The 21,995-nt window shown below is 42.7% G+C and overlaps 1 protein-coding gene across 1 annotated transcript in view; it reads right to left on the bottom strand.

Annotated features, from left to right (window-relative positions):
• LOC119967399 (intersectin-2-like) overlaps positions 1–21,995 on the bottom strand; it is a 323,719-nt gene that overhangs the window by 300,934 nt on the left and 790 nt on the right. The window lies entirely within an intron of this gene.

The raw sequence follows: 21,995 nt of genomic DNA, 5'->3' as shown, positions 1-21,995 counted from the left end.
CGACTCAAATTGATTAAGTTCAAGGTGGTATACAGGGCACATCTAACCAAGACAAGGATGAGTGTTTTTTTTCCCTCGGGGGTGGAGGATAGGTGAATAGGTTGTTCTCTGGGGCTGGCGAATCATACCCATATGCTCTGGTCGTGTCGTAACTTGTAAGCTTCTGGGTCTCCTTCTTTAACACCATGCCAGGGATTTTTGATGTCGAGCTGGATCTTTGTCTTTACAGTCTCAGTGTTGTTCTAAACATCTACACCCCTCTCAAAAGTTCTCCATCTTGCCATTAGCAAGAAAGCCATCTAGAGCATCAAATCCTCTTGAAACTCTTTCCCCCGCCATTTTAAATTTAAATCTTGTGCCTTGCACATCACTAATCACTCTTTGAATCAAGAGAGGAGGCAGGTGACTTCTTCCAAGTAAGTGCAAAAGCTTTTTTGAGCCAGCACAACTACAAAGGACACAAGATAAGAAAATGGAAAGTTGTTCACACCAATTTTCAGTTTCCCTGTCTCAGTGGGTAAATTCCTGGGCACTGCAGGAAAAGCTGGTTGAGCTTACCACATGAGAAATTAGGAGTGATAACCAATGTCCGACATACAACAGAGCAAGCCTTTTTTTAATAATTCAAGGGATGTGGGTGGGCTTCACTGGCTAGGCCAGCATTCATTGCCTATCCCTAATTGCCCTTGAGAACCTGGTGATGAGCTGTCTTCTTGAACCGCTGCAGTCCATGTGGTGTACATAGACGCGTAGTGCTTTTTGAGGGAGGGAGTTCCATCATTTTGATCCAATAACAGAGATGGAACGGCAATATATATTTCCAAGATAGGATGGTGAGTGACTTGGAGGGGAACTTCCAAGTGGAGGTGTTAACATGTTTTAGCTGCTCTTGTCCTTCTAGATGGTAGTGGTCATGTGTTTGGAAGGTGGTGTCCAAGGAGCCTTTCTAAGAAGCGGACAGCATTCCATCACACTTCTGACTTGTGCCTTATAAATGTGGACAGACTTCAGAGTCAGGAGGTAAGTTACTCACTGCAGGATTTCCAGCTTTTGACTTGCTCTTATAGCCACAGTATGGCTCCTCCAGTTATGTTACTGGTCAATGTAATTCCCCCAGAATGTTGATAGTAACGGTGTTACGATTATTTACAATGAATCATATTCTTAATATACGTTGCTTCAAATTTTTAAATAACACAAATTATAATCCTTTCCTCTGCAGACTTCATACTGTACAAACATTGTTTTCTCGTCAGACTGTACTTTAGAGGTAATACATCAATTCAAAGAGTTCCCAGTTCTATCTTATGTATAATTTCTCCCATTCGTTTTCATTTTGTTGCGGCAAGTAAACACGAAAACAAAATCTCCCTTTTTTCCTTCTCTCCCAACATATTTTACTACCAAATAGGTTGAACAGTCTGAGAAAGAACCACATATGAGACTACCACCAGTAGATGCCCACGAGTACCTCTGGTACATCATTCAGTATTTACAACAAATTTTAGGTGTTTAAAATAAATTCACACATTAGATTAATAAATTTGTAGTCAGACAGTGGAACAATACAGGAAACTAGTGAAAAAATGCACTGTCTCCAGGAAAAGACTGAATAAAACATTGATGTATTGTATTTAGAATTAATAGATTGAATTTTTTTAGTTATATTTATTCTTAAGTGTATGCCAGTAAGAAAAAACTAATAAAATGTGTGATGTAGAGTAAAAGTTGAACTAGGATATTGAACCATTTTAATGTAAATAAGTCCACAAAACACTATGGTTCAATTGAACAACAGAATATTTCAGTCAAAGCAAAACAAACTGGCAAACTTAACAAAGAAATTCATACCAACCGGGTTGAGTGAAAACTACAGAATGTTTAAAGCACAAACGAAGGGAAGTAGCTGCAGATGCACAGTAGATTAGGAATTAAACTGCCTAGATTGAACAAGCTACAATCAAACAACTATAAGACATATATATCACCCAATGAAGGAAAACAAGAGAAACATGGACATTAAAAAATAAAAAAAAGTGCCAAAGCATGAAATCTGAAATAAAAATGAGAACACAACAGGTGCGCCAAGAATAGCTATGGTCATGTCCAGCCTATCACATGTACTACCTGCACTTGCTGCATACACAAGGACAGACCCAGTCAGAAATGTGTCATTTGAAACACTGTTTAAGTCCTAGATGTGTCAAACACCAAAGTCTTTCAAGGTATTTGTAGTGCAGATTTTACATAAAATTACACAGCTGCAACAGCCATGACATGCCACAACAGCCACAACAGCCCAAAACCATTTCTGGAAGGCAGGAAGAATACGTGTCAGCCAGACACCGCTTGTTCCCAAGTCTACGTAAATGTCAGTGAATCCTATCATTTGTTTTAAAATAACATAAACGTTAAGACAACTGAAAAAAAAAACAACGCTGGACATAATACAGACATTTCATCAACATCCAGAACAAGAAATTATAGGTTAATGCATTGGATAAAGGCTCATTGACATTCTTGTCCTAGTGAAGGATCTTTATCCAACGTTTTAAGTGATTTCTTTCTTCAAATCCATGTTTTTTTTTTAAATGGAGTGTAAACTGATTTGGAACAAAACCGTTCTAACAGTGAATTTGCAGCTACAAATGGCAGGATAACAGACTGTTGCATTACAAAACTAACAAATAGATCATTTATACATACAGAGAACACTATCCGATTGCCCTTCTGTTCAGGTTATATGCTAAAGTATGTTTCCCATTGGTATCCACTTTGACAAGCATTCACCTAGAAACAATACACGGCACATATGTAAATTAGCACCTCTTGAAAGCAGATTATTACCCCCAAATTCCACTTTTGTCACATACAATTATATTAATCAAGGTCAAAATTACATTTGAAGTTCCACGATTTCTCTTTTTTGAGCATTTATTCTTGAGCAACAATGGCAAGCCTGCTTTAACGAACCTTCCTTGGTTGCCCTAAAGGCATATAGGATGGAACTGCATCATATGCTGACCAGACCAAGTAAAGAACACTGGCAAACTAGTTTTTTTTTATTTTTTTTAAATTTAGATTACCCAATTATTTTTTCCAATTAAGGGGCAATTTAGCGTGGCCAATCCACCTACTCTGCACATTTTTGGGTTGTGGGGGCGAAACCCACGCAGACACGGGGAGAATATGCAAACTCCACACGGACAGTGACCCAGAGCCGGGATCGAACCTGGGACCTCAGCGCCGTGAGGCGGTTGTGCTCACCACTAGGCCACCGTGCTGCCCTTACTGGCAAACTAGTTGAGTGAGCTTTTTACAAGAATATGGCAAATTTCAGTCATGTTTTGACTTCTGGCACACAAGATTCACAAACTGATAACTGAATTCAAGGTCATAATTTCAAATTTGAGGGATTTGAGCTCATAATGTCCAGGCTGTTAATCCAGCACTATAAACCCTGAAATACCATCGGTAGGCAAAGTCTAACCTCCAGGCGTGTTAAACTTTCAAGTCTCAACTCCTCTGACTCTGTGGTTAAATGCACAGCTCGGTGTAGTACTAAAACATTCAGAGTGCAAAGGTTCCAGATTTGATCTCGATGATGTGTTGGCTTAGTTGATCTCACTTGAATAGCAGTATGTGAGTACTGAGTCAGCCAATGAAGACAGGATCAGGCTCCCCTGTTATGTAAACCTGCTAAAGTCACGAATTAGACTTAAAAATAAAGAATGCCCACTTGAACAAGGACTGCCAGCACTCAAATCAGTCAATGCACATCATCTGCAATTGACATCTTAAGGAGAGAAGCGGGAAAACAATATTTTGAACATTGCTGTCATTCTGCACTCATTTTTATATCAATAATACATATAAACTTTAAATCAATCTTCCACTCAATCAAAACAACTCTCAGACTTGGCTGCAACTGATTGTTCCACGCTATGACATAATAGTTTCATGAGACAAAGATCTCCACCCACAGGATAAAACTTAGGCTCTGCAGTGGAGTAACTTTATAACATCTGGTCAACTCACCTTGAACACAAAAATGGTGGTCAGATTGAAAAATTGTTTAAGTTTCAGAGCGGGACAGGTTTTTGTTTATTTCCTAATTCTTAATTTCTCCCCGATGTTTGATTCTTCAACCACAGAACCAATCCAACCAGAATAGATATTCCTACAGCACTTCAAGATCGCTTTAAGGATCATACTATTGAATGCACACATGGCATAGAACATAGAACAGTACAGCACAGAACAGGCCCTTCGGCCCTCGATGTTGTGCCGAGCAATGATCACCCTACTTAAACCCACGTAACCCGTATACCCGTAACCCAACAATCCCCCCATTAACCTTACACTACGGGCAATTTAGCATGGCCAATCCACCTAACCCGCACATCTTTGGACTGTGGGAGGAAACCGGAGCACCCGGAGGAAACCCACGCACACACGGGGAGGACGTGCAGACTCCACACAGACAGTGACCCAGCCGGGAATCGAACCTGGGACCCTGGAGCTGTGAAGCATTGATGCTAACCACCATGCTATGTTTGGAATGTTTTCTGGCCATTTGCATGGTCGTTCCCAAAAATGTACAGCAGCAACAAACTGCTCCATGATGACTCAAATCTAGTTCCAACAACCAATCTCACCTATAATGTTAAATAATTTTCTTTTTTAAATGCTGAAAATGCATTTGCGTTTTAGTGTTTGCTGCTTTTGATTAATATTTACAGCTTTTCTAAATGTTTTGTCCCTGTTTATCCAAGATGTACAAAGTCAGCAACTGAAAATTATTAAGTCACACAAGTAATTCCATCATGCTGATGTGAAATCCCAACCTGGCTCTCAAATGTCAAAGTAACAAGGTTGTATAGTCTGATGTTTCAGAGGCAAGCATACATAGGAAACATTATATCATTTGTTTTGGTAACTCGGATCCTGATTCTGCTTTTCCTGTCTTAGAACTAACAGTGTTTGAGTGGTAATAATGAAACATTCAAGCCGGTTATTCCTTTCAGCAGGCAGAAATTGCTAGTTATAAGTGACTAAAAATCCTGAGGGAAACCTATTTATAGATACAAAAATAAATCCACATTCAAAGTCCACTCTCTCTCAAGAACTGCATTCATTTAAACATGTCGTAAATTTGACTTAAAAACATCCCTATAGAGTGTAACAATTCTCTATAAATCTTTTGTGTCAGCAGTAAAGGTCAGTTTATGCATGCCTGCATCTTTTATCTTAATCTGCCAAACAAGATTGTTTTGCCCGCTGCATTTTTAGGGTAGAATGTTGGTTCACAGGCGCAAGAAATGTATTTCACTGTATTTCTGATTTAGGAGCAGACCATTGAGTGCTGTCTCCAATATGCTTCTCATATACAGTATTACAATGTGAATTAACATTCAACAATCAATTATGTTGCTTGTTACAATTTAACAGAAATCATTTTTAAAACTATGCAATATACAAATAAAAATGGCCACAACGTGTGACCTAGTCATGCTACTTTCAATGGACTTGAACTTAAATCCTGAACATATAAACATACAAAGTTGATGAACAATAAAAGACCATCAATCAAGTCTGCCCATGCAACATGATGGCTGGAGCATCATGACTAGGGACTTCCCTGTCCACATAGCCATGAGACCTCCTGGGAGAGGCAACATTAGTGAAGCAAGGGAAACTACAATAAAACCAGACTCAAAAGTAATTTGCAAACTTTACCATTTTAATGTATGACTGACTGATAATAAACGATTGTGGTATTTGTTATCTTCCTCCGCTTATGAAAAGCGACCTTGGTGTCACCTAACCATTCCTTTCTTATTTAACCAATTTTTCTTTCAACTTTAGTGGCCATTGGAACTTCAGCTTAGTTTTACAACAACAAAAAATAACTCTGCAGTTAGCGAAAGTAAATTTCTTGCTCACAGGAAAATTTGACTAATTTGCTCGAGTTCTTTGAAGATATAACAAGCCAAGTGAATAATGGGGATCCTGTAGATATATAGGGCGCGATTCAACTTAAAGGGGACAAAATCCCATAGCAAGCATGCTTAACCACTTGTTTCCTGGCAAAAGCAGCATAGCCCTTTTTGTGCACTAAGGCGCTCCGCTCGCTGGAACCCTCAGTGCAGCGAGTGATCGGAATGCCATTTTTAAATGGTGTCCCGATCTCCGAGGCCTTCAACTCACGGGTGTTGGTCGAGGGTGTTTTTCTGACTGGAAGTCTGCATCCAGTGGGGTCCCACAGGGATCTCTGTTGGGGCCCTTGCTCTTTGTAGTTTATAGAAATGATTTAGACTTGGATGTAGGGTGGCACAGTAGCTCAGTGGTTAGTACTGTTGCTTTGCAGCGTCTTTCGAATCCCAAGTTCGATTTCCGGCGTGGGTCACTGTGCACATTCTCCCCATGTCTGCTTGGGTTTCCGCCGGGTGCTCCGGTTTCCTCCCACAGGTCCCGACAGACGTGCTGTTAGGTAATTTGGGCATTCTGAATTCTCCCTCAGTGTATCAGAGTGTGGCGACTAGGGGCTTTTCACAGTAACTTCATTGCAGTGTTAATGTTAGCCTACTTGTGACAAGACAGATTATTAGATTATTATTAAGTTTAATGGGGAGATAGGTAAATTTTTAATTCATAATGTGTTGAAGGGTTAGGGAGAACAGGCAGGACAGTGGAAATGAGACCATGATGAAATAACCAGGATCGTATTGAATGGTGGAGCAGGCTCGAGAGGCGAAATTGCCTGCTACTGCTCATAGATCTTATGTTCGAAAAGTAACTATTCTGCCTAATTCCACCTTCCAGCTCTTGGTCCGTAGCCCTGCGGGCAACAGCACCTCGAGCACAAATCTGGTATTCTTGATTAATAAGGCAATCAGGGGTTGAGGGGAAAATGCAGGAGAATGGGAATGAGGAACATATCAGCCATGGGCGAATGGCGGAGCAGACTCGATGGGCCGAATGGCCTAATTCTGCTCCTCTAGTTTATGGTCATGGTTCTCATAATTTCAGTTGTTCTAGCCTAAAATCAGCCAACATCACATCAAAGACTTTCCAATAGGATTAAACAGCAGAGTGAAAAAAATTGTTTATGGTAACATCCTCTCTCCAGATACGTTTTCCCCTTCCCTGGTCCAACTAATCAACATCAAGTAACCTAAAACAACAACTTGCATTTATATTTCAGCTTTAATGTAGTAAAAATAAGGAGCTTCACAGAAATTTTATCAAACGAAATTTGACAAAAAGCCACATAAAGAGATATTGGAACTACAGGTCAAATATTTGGCCAAAGAGCTAAACTTTAGAGAATTACTTAAAGGAGGAAAGATAGAGAGGCGAAAGAGACAATTAGGGTGGAATATCTGGAGCTTAGGATCTAGGCAACTGAAGGAATGCCTGCCAATGGTGGAGAGATAAAGGGTGGGATTCTCCAATCCCGCGGCAGAGTGTTCAGGCCATCGTAAACGCAGTCGTGTTTTACGATGGCGTGGACGGGCCGCTCCCAGGACTAATTCTGGCCCCTCCAGGGGGCCAACACAGCGCAGGAGTGGTTCGGGCCGCTCCAGCTGCAGATCTCGGTGCGAACTTTGCGCCGCGGAATCCACGCATGCGTAGTTGCGCCAGCGCCAACGAGGACATGTGCAGTTGCACCAACGCGCGCATGTGCAGTGGCCTCCTTCAACACGCCGGCCCAGACGTAACATGGCAGACTACAGAGGCCGGTGCGTAGGAAAGGAGGACCCCAGCCACAGAAGCCGGCCCGCCGATCTGTGTGCCCCGATCGCAGGCCAGGCCACATCGGACCCCCCCCCCCCCCCCCCCCCCCCCCCCCCTCCCAAAGGCTGCCACCCGACCCTTACACACCGAGGTCCCACCGGTCCAGAGCAGGTGAGAACAGCGCCGGTGGGACTCGGCTCTTTTCCTATGGCCGCTTGGCCCATCCGGGCTGGAGAATCGGTGGGCCAGCTGCGTAGAGTAGCCCGCGACTGGCATGCGTCAACCACGCCGGCACTAATGGTGCCGATTCTCCAATATGCGGAGAATCGCGTGCCGGCGTGGGCCCACCGGCCATTCTCCGACCCGGCGCGGAGTCGGAGAATCCCGCTCAAAATCTGGAGGTGGCAGGAGACCACAACTGAAGGAGCCCAAAGAACCTCGGGTGCTGTAGCATTTTACTGAGATAGGAAATGGCATGGCTTTGAAGGGACTTGAATACAAGGATGAGAGGTTTAAATCTGAGGCATTGTTGGATCAAGAAAAATGTGTGCAGGGTTGATAGTTGAACAAAATTTTATACCAGATAAGAAATGGGCAGCAGAATTTCAAATGAGCTCAAGTTTCTGAAAGATCGAAAGTGGGAGGCTGCCCAGGAGAGTATTGAAATAGTAAGTCTGGAGATAGAAAATACATGGATGAGGGTTTGAGCAGCAGATGATCTGACCCAGGGGTCAATATTTTGACTGGGCAAAGTTACTCTGAGTCCTCCTTAGTGAGATCAGGAGGATCATTAACTTTCTGTATGTAATATGGCCATTACTGTTCTATTTATTAATCCCAGTACTTTGAAAGAAAGGCCAGCAGAAGAATAATATTGCACTTATCAAGGAAAAAGACTTCCTTTAATTTCAAGTCCCATCTTAGAAGATGCACCTTCCTGCTATAAGGGACACAAAAATTGTCAAAATGTTGCAAAAACGTAGCAAAGCCTGAAACGTAAGAAACCATTTAACCTCTGTGGGAGCAATCCCAAAAGTCTCCACTAGTGATAATTTACTGGACACAGTGGAAGCAATCTAACCAACTTCGTTCCAAATGTGGTAGCGGCGGGAATCACCGGGTGTTTCCCGACAGCTGTCCCGGTGAGGGTGCCACCAAAATCTAATGTTAATTAGGGCATTTAATAAAAAGATTTTTAAAAATAAATTTAGAGTACCCAATTATTTTTTTTCCAATTAAGGGGCAATTTAGCATGGCCAATCCACCTACTCTGCACATCTTTGGGTTGTGGGGGTGAAACCAACACAGACATGGGGAGAATGTGCAAACTTCACATGGACAGTGATCCAGGGCTAGGATTCGACACCCGGGTCCTCAGCGCCGCAGTCCCAGTGCTAACCACTGCACCACATGCTGCCCAATTAGGGCACTTAATGATGCCTCACGGGGACTTCCGGTGGCGGCCATGGAGTGAGTGGTCGCACATTTGGCAGCTCCTGCTCTAGCAGTTTTTTCTGGTCCTTTTCCCCAGTTGCCGGGTGGATAAAAGGTGTTGAGGGGGTGGAGGAAAGTTATTATCTACTGGTGAGGTCGGCAGACGAACACGCAGACCAGAAGTGGGTTTAGAAGAAAGGAGCTGCAGGAACAAGAAACTCTTCATGCGACCCAGGGAATGATAGCGGAAAGCATGGGGTCGGAACTACCAGCCCAATGGTCGACAAGAGCAGTCGGTGGATATTCTGAAAGAAAAGTTCAGTCAGCAAATGAGGGAGTCTCAGGAGGACCTGGTGAAGGTGGTGGACTCACTGAAAACGGGAAATGACTGTGTGGAGCCGAGGCTGGAGACCCAGAGCCACACTTCCCCGAGCTCGCCTTCCAGTCCTTCCTGGTGCGGCTCCTTTTCGGTGGTGGCAACAAGTTCTCCCCCCTTCACATCAGCCCACTGCTGTACAAGTTGTGGAGGGCACAGCAGACCACTAAAAGTGGACGACCCTCCGGGGTGGGGTACTTCAGTGCACCACCAGAGCTGTCGAGACATCAGAGCTGCATTTTATGCAGTCCGACGCACCACTCAGTGACAGCCCTGGTAGCCACATGGGCCTCGTTATATCAGGTCTCCTGCGTCTGTACTGGCATCATTAGCCAGGGCCTAAGCACGTACATCATATCCACAAGAGCCCACTGGTCACCCTGGGATGTCCCTCGATGCTGCTGGGGATCTCCAACTGTCCCAGGCTATAGTTGTCATGGGAAGTAGTCATGCACATTCCGCCGCCTTCTACAACATCTGGCCACCTGGCCTGCCAGCAGCAAGGCGAGGGAGCTTCCATGAGATCCACCATCCATAACTGTACAGTGGTTAGCACTGTTGTCTACAAAATTATGAGGGGCAGAGACAGAGTGGATAGTCAGAGACTTTTTCCAAGGGTAGAGGGGTCAATTACAAGGGGGCATAGGTTTCAGGTGCGAGGGGCAAGGTTTAGAGGAGAGTTTTTTTTTTTTTACACAGAGGGCAGTGGGTGTCTGGAACTCACTGTCGGAGGAGGTGGTGGAAGCAGGGACGATAGTGGCATTTAAGTGGCATCTTGACAAATACATGAATAGGATGGGAATAGAGGGACACAGACCCCAGGAATATAGAAGATTTGACGGGCAGCATGGTCGGCGCAGGCTTGGAGGGCCGAAGGGCTGTTCCTGTGCTGTACTTTTCTTTGTTCTTTACAGTTCCAGAGTTCCAGGTTCGATTCCCGGCTTGTGTCACTGTCTGTGTGGAGTCTGCACGTTCTCCCCATGTCTGCCGGGGTTTCCTCCGGGTTTCTCCCACAAGTCCCAAAAAATTGTCGTTAGGTGAATTGGACATTCTGAATTCTCCCTCTGTGTATCTGAACAGGCGCCAGGATGTGGCGACTGGGGGCTTTTCACAGTAACTTCATTGCCTACTTGTGACAATAACGTTTATTATTATTGTTATTATTAAGGAATTGGAGAGGATGATGAGAGACTGACAATCAGCTCAGCCTTCCACCCCAGAGTAAGAAGTCTTACAACACCAGGTTAAAATCCAACAGGTTTGTTTCAAACACGAGCTTTCGGAGCACTGCTCCTTCCTCAGGTGAATGGAGAGGTATGTTCCAGAAACATTTATATAGACAAAATCAGAGATGCTGGACAATGCTTGGAATGCGAGCATTTGCAGGTAATCAAATCATTACAGATCCAGAGAGAGGGATAATCACAGGTTACAGAGGTGTGAATTGTCTCAAGCCAGAACAGTTGGTAGGACTTTGCAAGTCCAGGCCAGATGGTGGGGGGTGGATGTAATGCGACATGAATCCAAGATCATGGTTGAGGCCGCACTCATGCGTGCGGAACTTAGCTATAAGTTTTTGCTCGGCAATTCTGCATTGTCGCGTGTCCTGAAGACCGCCTTGGAGAACGCTTACCCAGAGATCAGAGGCTGAATGCCCTTGACTGCTGAAGTGTTCCCCGACTGGAAGGGAACATTCCTGCCTGGTGATTGTCGCACGATGCCCGTTCATTCGTTGTCGCAGTGTCTGCATGGTCTCGCCAATGTACCACGCTTCAGGACATCCTTTCCTGCAGCGTAAGAGGTAGACTACATTGGTCGAGTCGCACGAATATGTGCCGTGTACCTGGTGGGTGGTGTTCCCACGTGTAATGGTGGTATCCAAGTCGATGATCTGGCATGTCTTGCAGAGATTGCCCTGGCAGGGTTGTGTGGTGTCGTGGTCGTTGTTCTGAAGGCTGGGTAATTTGCTGCAAACAATGGTTTGTTTGAGGTTGTGCGGTTGTTTGAAGGCCAGTAGTGGGGGTGTAGGGATGACCTTGGCAAGATGTTCATCTTCATTGATGATGTGTTGAAGGCTGCGAAGAAGATGTCATAGCTTCTCCGCCCCAGGAAAGTACTGGACGACGAAGGGTACTCTGTCAGTGGTGTCCCGTGTTTGTCTTCGGAGGAGGTCGGGGTGGTTTTTTGTTGTGGCGCTTTGGAACTATCGATCGATGAGTCGAGCGCCATATCCCGTTCGTACGAGAGATGCTGAAAGATGCTCTCGTACGAACGGGATATGGCGCTCGACTCATCTTGGAAGATGACCACCAATGCATCTACTATTTCGAAGGCCACAGGTCCTAAGGATTTAATCAGCCTTCAATCCCACCAACTTCCCCAACATAATTTCCCTACTATTACTGATTTCCTTCAGTTTCTCCCTCTCGCTAAACTCTGTGCTCCCCACATTTCTGGGACTTTATTTGTGTCTTCCTTTGCGAAGACAGACCAAAGTGTATATTCAGTCATTTCTTTCTTCCCTATTATAAATTCCCCTGTTTCTGACTGTAAGGAACATACATTTGTCTTTCCCAATGTTTTTCACTTCATGTACCTGTAGAAGCTTTTATAGTCCTTTATTATGTTCACCCGCAAGCTTACTCTCACACTCTATTCTCCCTTTCTTCATAATCCGTTTGACTCCTTTGCTGGATTCTCGCAGCTACGGACTATCTGTCCCAGTGTCCTCCACTTGCACTCCCCACTAGGAGCTGCAGTCCAAGGTCTCCCACTTCCTCTGCTCTTCTCGATATCCTCCCATTTATTGAGTGTCCCCTTGTTTTGTTTACCCTCCCCAAATGCGTTACCTCACACTTCACCGGATTGAATTCCATTTGCCACTTTTCCACCTACTCAACCAAACCATTGCTATCATTCTGGAGACAACAGCTATTCTCCTCACCATCAACTATGTGGTCAACTTTTGTGTCATCTGCAAAATCCCCAATCGTGCTTCCCAAATTTAAGTCCCAATCATTAATGTAGACAGCATACAGCAAGGACTCCAATGCGGAGACCTGTGGAATACTACCGGAAACCAATTTCCATTCACAAAACCACCCAGCGACCATTACTCTTTGTTTCTGTCGTTAAACCAATTTTGAATCCAACTCACCTCCCTCCTCTGTATCCGAATGGCTTTTACTTTTCTGACCAGTCTGCCATCTGAGACCTTGTTAAATGTCTTGTTAAAATCCATGTAGATAGCATCCACTGCACCACCACATCAATCCTCCTTGTTACTGCCTCAAAAAATTCAATTAAGTTAGTAAGAACAATCTTCCCCTAACAAAATCATGCTTACAAGATCAATCCGTGCCCAAGTGACAGTTTCTCCTGTCTCTCAATTGATTTCAATACTTTGCCCACCAGCCTACAGTTATCTGGCCTATCCTTTGCACCCTTTAAAATAATGGTACAGCGTTCACTGACCTTCAATCCTCTGGGATCTTGCATGAATCTAGTGAGGATTGAAAAATGGTCCTCAGAGAATCATCTATTTCCTCCCTGGCTTCCTCCAACGACCTGGGATATAATCCATCAGGGTGTGGTAATTTCACCTTCAAGAATGTCAGTCCCTCCACTACTTACTCTCTCATTAATGTATCTAATATGTCACACTCCTCATTAACTAGAATATTTGCATCATCCTTCTCCTTAGTGAAGGCAGAGACAAAGTACTCATAAGGAGGAACTACTTCTCACAGAGGATGGTGAATTTGTGAAACTCACTGCCCATTAGTGCGGTGGAGTCTGAGCCATTAAATGGTTTCAAGAAGGAGATAGATATATTTTGTACTTAAAAAAACAGATTAAAGGGATATGGAGAACAGGTAGGGAGGTGGATTTGAGACCAGGAAGAGATCAGCCATGAACTGATTGAGTGGCAGAGCAGGTTCAGGGGGCTGAATTGCCTACTTCTGCTCCTAATTCCTGTGTTCCTACCTTTAATAGGCTCTATCCGTTCCTTAGTTATTCTCTTGCTCTTATTGTACTGGCAAAATATCTTTGGGTTTTCTTTGATTTTACCTGCCAATATTTTCTCATATTCTCTCTTTGCTTTCCTAATTTCCATTATTACTTCATCCCCGAACGTCCTGTATTCCTCTGGGCTTTCTACAGCATTAAAAGCTATTTGTTGCTTTCTTTTTCTGCTTTATCTTACCCTGTATGCTTCTGGATAACCAGGGGGCTCTAGATTTGGCAGTGCCACTCTTGTTTGTAGGGACATGTCTACACTGTGTCCGTAGAATCTTGCGTTTGAATGACTCCCACTGATTTGACACGGTTTTCACTGTGTCCAGGAGCTGTGCCCAGTCCACTCTTGCCAACTCAACTCTTGGTGAAATATGTCTTGCCCCAATACAGAACCTTTACTCCTGTTCTATCTTCATCTTTTTCCGTAACTCTGCTAAATCTAACTGTATTACAGTCACTTGTTCCAAAATAATCTCACCTCATCCACATGCACAGCTTCATTCTAAGAGGCTAAATTTAGAATTGCACCCCCTTTCATTGGGTTTGTTACATGCTGGCTAAAATAATTATCCCGAATGCAGTTCAAGTATTTTGTGCCCTCCTATTCATATCCCAAGTCTCCAACTATTATTGCTCTATTATTGCTTTTCCATTCAGTATACTCCTAGCAGTGTGGCTGCCCCTTTTCTATTACAGAACTCAATTCATATGGCTTCAACTGATGCTTTATTTAGTATATCATTCCTCCAAACAGCTGTAATTGAATCTTTAACCAATAATGCTATGCACCCAACTTTCCAATCCAAGAGAGTTTTGAAAGATCATAGTTTCTTCATTTTAGAGATGGAGATAAGTGCATTAGTTATAATGGTGGAAGCAACCTCAAAACAATGCCAACGGTCTCTCCATTCCTCCTCTCCATTCTTTGGCTCTACCTATACACCCACTTACCCTGTTAATCCTGTCCTTTGCTCCCGAGCATCAGCAAACTGTTCAACCAAAAGTTATTGCAGATTACGTCAGCCAGCACCCATACACCCTCACTCTTGAGGGTCACTAGGTACCAAATAAAGTTGGCATCGTATCTAATTTTCCCTCCTCGACCAAGGAAAGTAAAACCTGAGAATTACATTAGTTTTAACCCCATTAATACTGTTCTATCTGATACCTGATAATTCAGCATTGTCCACGAATCAAACCCGAGACCTTCCTGGTCTACTTAGATCAATACAATAGCAAGAAGGCCACCATTTGATCTTAACTACGCAGCTGTTCTTCCATCAGACGAGGGGAAGAAGGACCAAGGCGGGACAAGGGTGAAGTATAGAAGCAATAATCAAATTGCGGCCCATATACAGCACTGTTGTACTTTGAAATTCTATCAATCACTCAACTTGAAACACTTACACTTCACTGTTTGCTCTTCCTCATAAAAAGATTAAAAATGAAGCCATGTTTAATAAATAGCTTTACTTTTCAGAAAAAAGTCATTTCCTGAAGCAAATCAGAAAAAAACAGATCAAATCATGATTAGAGATTTATGCTTCCGCTTTTAAATTAATTAATTTTATCATTGCATCGGCTTGTACAGTCAGCACTACAACACTTGGCCGCAGTTCAACCTACAACAATGCTCCATGTACTGTGGATCCCATTTCCAGATTAGGAAATTAAAGCAAAAGAAACAACAACTACAACAAAGCTAGTGAAAGATCAAACAGAAAACTGCAAGAAAAACTGCTATTCCTGCTCAAACTTACAATCCATTTGTCTGAAGTGATCTGCTTTCAGTGAGAAGGACATTAAACATTAATATACAAATATATATTGCCTACATCAGCGTTTTTCAAGCTTTGGTATATAGAGATCCCATACAGGAGTGACACATTCTGAGTAACTATCCAACTGTCAAAAAAGTGCTTTGCAGAAAACTTTATGACGATTATATTTTGTTATTCACTTATGAGGATGTGGGAGCCTTTGGCTGGGCCAGCATTTATTGCCAATCCCTAGTTGCCCTTCAGAAGGTGGTGGTAAATTGCCTTCCTGAACCACTGCAGTCCCTGAGATGTAGGTACACCCACTGTGCTGTCAGGGAGGGAGTTCCAGGATTTTACCCCAGTGACGGTGAAGGAAGGGTGATATATTTCCAAGTCAGGAAATATCTGTGACTTGGTGGGGAATGTTCAGGTGGTGGGGTTCTCAGATATCTGCTGCTCTTGCCCTTCTAGATGGCAGTGGTCATGCGATTGGAAGGAGCTGTCTCAGGAACCTTGGCGAGTTACTGCAGTGCATCTTGTAGACAGATGGTACACACAACTGCCACTGTTCATCGGTGGTGGAGGGTTTGAATGTTTGTGGAAGGGGGTGGGTGCAATCAGCGGGCCTGGGTGGTATTGAGCTTCTTGAGTATTGTTGGAGCTGCACTCATCCAGGCAAGTGGAGAATATTCCTGACGTGCCTTGTAGATGGTGGTCTGGCTTTGGGGAGGGGGGGGGTCAGGAGGTGAGTTACTCACCGTAGATTCCTAGCCTTTGACCTGTCCTGGCTAGTCCAGTTCCGTTTCTGATCGATGGTAACTCCCAGGATGTTGATTGTGGGATATTCCGCAATGGTAATGTCATTGAATGTCGAGGGGCATTAGTTTGATCCTCTCCTCCAGAAGATAGTCATTGCCTGGCACATGTGTGGTGTGAATGTAACTTGCCACGTGTCAGTCCAAGTCTGGATATTCTCCAGGTCTTGCTGCCTTTGGACATAGACTGCTTCATTATCTGAGGGGTAGCGAATGGTGCTGAACATTATATTTCCAAGATAACAGTAAATAGCATATTAGTAAACCTAGACATACAAAGACTGATGTCAGAAAAGATAAGGTTTTGCTTCCATGACACCTTGGGCTCAAGGACCCTAGTTTGAACACCTGTGGCCTGTAACATCATACACAGGAATGTCAAACCAAGCACCATAGATATAAAACAGAAAACAAAATACATATGCTATCATATTTTTCCTCTTCCTGTCATCAACACTTACTGAAGCCCCCACGTCTTGGACTGGAACCTTCTACTGCATCATGCCTTTGAAACATAGCTGTTCGGCCAAATAGCTTCATAAACACTATCTCTTTAGAAAATCAAAAATTCCATGCTTTTTCCATGAACTCATACAAAATACACTGCTGTTATCTCATCACTTCCTACAGGCCACAGTCATTGTGTACACAGCAATGTCACTGCATGCTTCGAGAACAGGAGACATATTTGCCACAGGGTGTAATATTCTACAGCAGTACTCCATTTCCTGAAGTGTGACACTCGATAGGCGCAGCTGCAAAACAACTATGGTAGGATTGAGACTTTAACCTCTGCAACATTTAATATAAAGTACTTTTCTAGCAGGTCTGTTCGTTTAGAATCTATAACAAGACCTTGTTTACAGACGTCTGAGAACGAACCATTTACCAGTCTGTGGCTGATAGACTTCAATTGTCTAAAGGTGGCATGCACCTGTCCAAACATACACATATGAAGTGGGAGCATATGTCTCTGTACCAGATAAACCATACAAATAAAGCATGTATATTCATCACTTGGAGCACATAACTAACTACATTCAGTGTCACAAAGATTTGGAGCAACATTTCAATGTTGTTACATCAAATAAATGGGAGGTAATATAACAACATTGCCTCATAACCATATTAAACATTTCATCACCGTATTTCTACAAAGATCATCAGGAGTCATTTATAGTATGAAATTCATCATTAATGGAGTCAATACAAAACTGCTGCAACTGTCAGAGTGGAGCAACACACAAAAATATTTGTCAACAATCTCGAAAGCAAAACACCAGATTGCCATTTGCGATAAAATTCATATTTAAAGATCATCATTGCAATATACAATTATCTGTGCTGTCGATTAGACAATATAGTGTAAATTATTTTAAAATAAAACAGAAAATTGTTGAAATAGGTACATTACCACTGCCGCCATCATGTTCGGACTATTGTACTGTGGTTTATTTCACACTTTGTTTTGATTATTCTCTCTCCTCATGCCACAAATCAATTTCTTATTAGCAACCATCTCTTAGATCATAGAATCCCTACAATGCAGAAGGAGGCCATTCAGCCTATTGAGTCTGCACCAAACCTCCAAATGAGCACCCTGCCTAGGCCCATTCCCCCACCCTATCTCCGTGACCCCACCTAACCTTTGGGCACCAAGGAGGAATTTAGCATGACCAATCCACCTAACCTTCACGTCTTTGGACTGGGTGAGGAAGCCGGAGCATCCAAAGGAAACCCACACAGACACTGGGAGAACACGCAAACTCCACACAATCACACAAGGTCGGAATCGAACCCGGGTCCCTAGTGCTGTGAGGAAGCTGTGCTAACCACTCTGCTAGTCAATTGCTATATAGCAAAATAGTCAGGGGAGGGAGGAAGAGTAATCTACACAGCTTTATTGTTAACATTGTTCATGGTAGGCACCCATTAGACAACACAATACAAAATGTATAGCTCCGCTTCTAAGGGATAGATGTGCGTGAAAACCAGTCTGACACTTTTTGGCCACAAGGTTGTAATGGAATTTACAGTGCAGGAGGCCATTCAGCCCATCGAGTCTGCACCAGCCCTTAGAAAGAGAACCCCACTTAAGCCTACGTCTCTACCCTATCCCCGTAACCCAACCTAATCTTTTTGAACACTGAGGGTAATTTAGCACAGCTAATCTGCACATCTTTGGGCTGTGGGCGGAAACCGGAGCACCCAGAGGAAACCCACGCAGACACGGGGAGAACGTGCAGACTCCACACAGACAGTGACCCAAGCCGGGAATCGAACCTGGGACACTGCCGCTATGAAGCAACTGAGCTAACCACTGTGCTACCATCCTGAGGGAAGTCAGAGGTAATGACACTTTAGCACATCCTGAGGTCAATTACAGTTGTTGCCCAAAAATGAGAAGAAATCGATAATTTTCTTCTTTTATACTTTCTAAAAGTTGCGACAGAAATTTGCAATTGTGACACCTGAAATGTGTTGGATGCTTCTCAAAGGTTACACATTTAATAACAGTGGCGGTAATCATGGTTAATCTGGGTCACATTTCACACTCCTGAGTTAGCTGAACTGCTAACTTTGCCTTTAAAATCACTGCTCTTTATATGCAAATTCAGAAATATTTGATCAACTGGTGAAACTGGCGAAGTCAATCTGTCATAAACGCTAATAAATTTTCAGGTCAATTAATGACTTTCCTTCACTTTTCTTAAGGTTACATTGCCTCTGTAATAAAGTGTGACAATCTGAAGTGTAATGTTTAGAGAATTATAGATACGCACTAACTGCCAAAACATATAGACATATATATCAAAGTTGGCAGATTTGTGACACCAAACATACCAGATTAATCAAGAACATTTTGCTTTCTCAATAATTTGTGAAATTGACAATATAAACAGTGAAAGACGTAGAATCATTGTAATATATAAACTTACAGAATATCAAAGCACATTGTTCCAAAAATAACTCTTGTAAAAACAATCAATATCATGCAAGAGCTTGGGTCATATACACTATAATATCTACACTATGAAGCAGATTCTGTGGCAGCAGAGCATCTAATACCATCTGCTGTTAGTTAAACTTTCCTGGACACATTTAAGTTTTTAAACATATCTTCCATGGCTGATAACAGCACAATGAGGGAAATAGAACTAAGTGAACAAGAAAGAAAATGGGTATCTCATTAATCAATCAGATTGAATCATAGAATTTACAGTGCAGAAGAAGGCCATTCAGCCCATCGAGTCTGCACCGGCTCTTGGAAAGTGCACTCCATTTAAATCCACACCTCCACCCCCTCCCGAAACCCAATAATCCCACTCAATCTTTTTGGACACTAAGGGCAATTTAGCATGAGCAACTCATCTAACCCGCACATCTTTGGACTGTGGGAGGAAACCGGAGCACCCGGAGGAAACCCACGCAGACAAGGGGAGAACTTGCAGATTCCGCACAGACAGTGACCCAAGCCGGTAATTGATCTTGGGACCCTGGAGCTGTGAAGCAACTGCGCTAACCACTTTGCTACCATGCTGCCCTAGGATTGTGAAATGAACAGCACAAGGAAAGTGCAGGAAATATGTTAGAATGTGTTAAATGTCAAACCAGATACAGAAATTCAGAGAGGGTAAGAAAGATTGGATTAAGGGAAAGAAAAGAGACAAAGAAATTGATGTATTTTATGCATTAATAATGATGAATGCCATTTGCCTTGTTTTTATTTTGCCCAATTTCATGAATCTGCAATGGTCAAAATCCATGAACTAAAACCAAACCTTTGTTTTTGAGAACATTGTAACAAGAATTAAAGCAGATCATCTCCACTTAAATACTGAGTAATCATTTTTCTCCCCTCTGCACTTTCAAGACTGAATCTAAACTGTTCTGTCATGAACAGAACAGAGTCAAATGTACACATAATGAAGTACTCTTGGTCAGTTTTAAAGTTATTCCACCAAAGGAAGAATAAACTGTGGGAGATTCAGCAGGTTACATTATTAATGTACACTTTCCAGTAATTAACTGCTGTAATTAACAATTCTTAGTCTATGTGAATATTATATAGTAATTGTTCTGTGCACGAACTATTGCTGTCAGTAGATACGTACACGCACAATTAAAAAAATGAAAAAACAAACTGATAAAAACAAGGAAAATATTATTCAAAGAATAATATTTGAAGTGATACTTGAAGTGATTTTAAAGTGGTGGTTTATTTTCATGTTTTAGGTGATATTTAGTGAACAAGTTGAAGCTTGCAGTTTCAGATATCTGTAACCTCAATTAGATTAGTGCTTTATAAATCTCATCCAGGTGACAATCATTCAGCATTCTTAACCTCTCAAAATATCCAAACCTGTCACACTTGAAAACTTACCCTCTCTTCATTTAAACCCCCATCACAACTCCACAGCCTTGGCTGGTTCTGACTAAACTATTGCCATGATTGTTGGGAGAGGACTGGGTCAGTTTTGTACCACCACAATTAACTTCCGAATATTTATTCATACGTGACCATAATTTTTCCAGGTGAACATAATTCATAAGGAACAATCTGATTTAGGAAAGTCAGAGACTCAAGATTCACAATACATAGTTAAATGACTGAAAATGTAAATTCAATTGATGATGTCATGAGACTCCCCCCACTTGTTACAGGCTTGCTGCTCCCTCCATTGGGCAGGTATTGTCTACATCACAGAAAACACAGCCAGTATTTGTATTGAGGCAAAGTGTTTTGATCATCCACAGAAAAACTGCTGGCTGCAGCAGCCTTACTCTGAGCTACACTTCAAATTAGACATAAAGGCTCAGCAATGCCTCTTTTAATCTTTAGCATCTGTTCATGTTTTCACCTGGTAAAACCTCACACAACAGGAGGGGGGGGGGGAGAGATTTTGCAGTTAATGAGCTCTTTGTTTATCAAAAACATATACATATAGAATCATCGAATTTACAGTGCAGAAGGAGGCCATTTGGCCCATCGAGTCTGCACCAGCCCTTGGAAAGCACACCCTATCTAAGCCCACACCTGCACTCTGTAGGAGGAAACCGGGGCACCGGGAGGAAACCCACGCAGACATGCGGAGAACGTGCAGACTCCACACAGACACTGACCCAAGATGGGAATCGAACCCAGGTCCCTGGCGCTGTGAAGCAACAGTGCTACCGTGCCAACATATAGTCATGTTATTATAAGTCTCTGAAATAATTCTGTACATCCTAGATCCCAAATTCCTACATTTTGGTTTGTGATGAATGGGTATTTTGGTAACAAAAGATATGTTTCATACTGTATACTCAATGCCTAGACACACAACTTCAAAATTCAGACTGGAAAATACAACACATTTTCCCCCAACCCTTTTCTAATTGTTGCCGAAGGCATGTACTCGCCACAGGTGGTGGTGCCGTGCAGCAACTCACCCAAGGGATAATACTTACTGTGTGAGCCTAAAAAAAACTAGTGTCAACAGACCATGTCCTCCTTGCGGATGGATGCAGGTATGGGGGAGGGTGTGATGGAGGAAATAAAGCATCATGGCCAAGCCTGACCCCCATCCTCTATGTGGCCGCAGATGTAATCTTTCCAGGCAGCTGTTTGTCAATGGATCTGATCAAGCCCTGACAATGCTACAAATAATACATACCGATACCATGGTGCCCGAAGCGTTTCATTTTGAAATTAATAAAAAACAGAAAATTATAATTCAATGTTTCAAAACTCCATTAAAAACATCTTCCAAAAACATAGAAGTCTCAATAAAATTGTCCTGCTCGAGGGAACAAGATCCACGACCAAGAAACCTGCTGGCCTTCATTTTATCTACAACGTCGCCCCAC

Source organism: Scyliorhinus canicula, chromosome 6 (genome assembly GCF_902713615.1).
Source record: "Scyliorhinus canicula chromosome 6, sScyCan1.1, whole genome shotgun sequence".
NCBI lineage: Eukaryota > Metazoa > Chordata > Chondrichthyes > Carcharhiniformes > Scyliorhinidae > Scyliorhinus > Scyliorhinus canicula.
This window is presented reverse-complemented; position numbering and strand designations above follow the sequence as displayed.